The 437-nt window shown below is 49.9% G+C and overlaps 1 protein-coding gene across 1 annotated transcript in view; it reads right to left on the reverse strand.

Annotated features, from left to right (window-relative positions):
• Positions 1–431, reverse strand: part of GABRG2 (gamma-aminobutyric acid type A receptor gamma2 subunit) — a 67,182-nt gene extending 66,751 nt beyond the window's left edge. The window contains exon 1 of the mRNA XM_017737475.1: positions 399–431. The gene's annotated coding sequence lies outside the window, so the exon portion shown is untranslated. The remainder of the gene's footprint in view (positions 1–398) is intronic.
• Positions 432–437: the final 6 nt, after the last annotated feature.

Consider the following 437-nt stretch of genomic DNA (forward strand, 5'->3'; position numbering starts at 1 on the left):
CACCCGTGATGAGGCTGCGCGCTGCGGGAAAACAAGCAGGAATGCAAGGACATTCTGCTCACAAAACACAGCTGCCGTGTAACTCCATGCACCGGAGCAAGCAATTAATTCAGAGATAAAAGGCTTCATTAATATGGTACCAAATTCTATGAACACCCCGGCATGTACCACCATCACACACACCCGCTGCTCGCCCTCCCTGTCCATGTCAGAGCGACAAAAATTGTAAGAGAAATAAAACATTCTAAGATCTCAGCTGCTAGGAGATACACGAGTGCAATGCCACTATCCAAACCTCTGGTATTCTCACCACAGCTCAGCAAATTCTCTGCTTCTTCACCCCCCCAGCCCTCCCTCTCCCCCCACCCTCCCAAACAGAATCAGAAAACACATCTTACCTCTGGATGAGAGAGAGGCACAGAAGTGCCCACACCATC

The sequence above is a fragment of the Corvus brachyrhynchos genome, unplaced genomic scaffold, assembly GCF_000691975.1.
Source record: "Corvus brachyrhynchos isolate BGI_N302 unplaced genomic scaffold, ASM69197v1 scaffold16, whole genome shotgun sequence".
In the NCBI taxonomy this organism is placed as follows: domain Eukaryota; kingdom Metazoa; phylum Chordata; class Aves; order Passeriformes; family Corvidae; genus Corvus; species Corvus brachyrhynchos.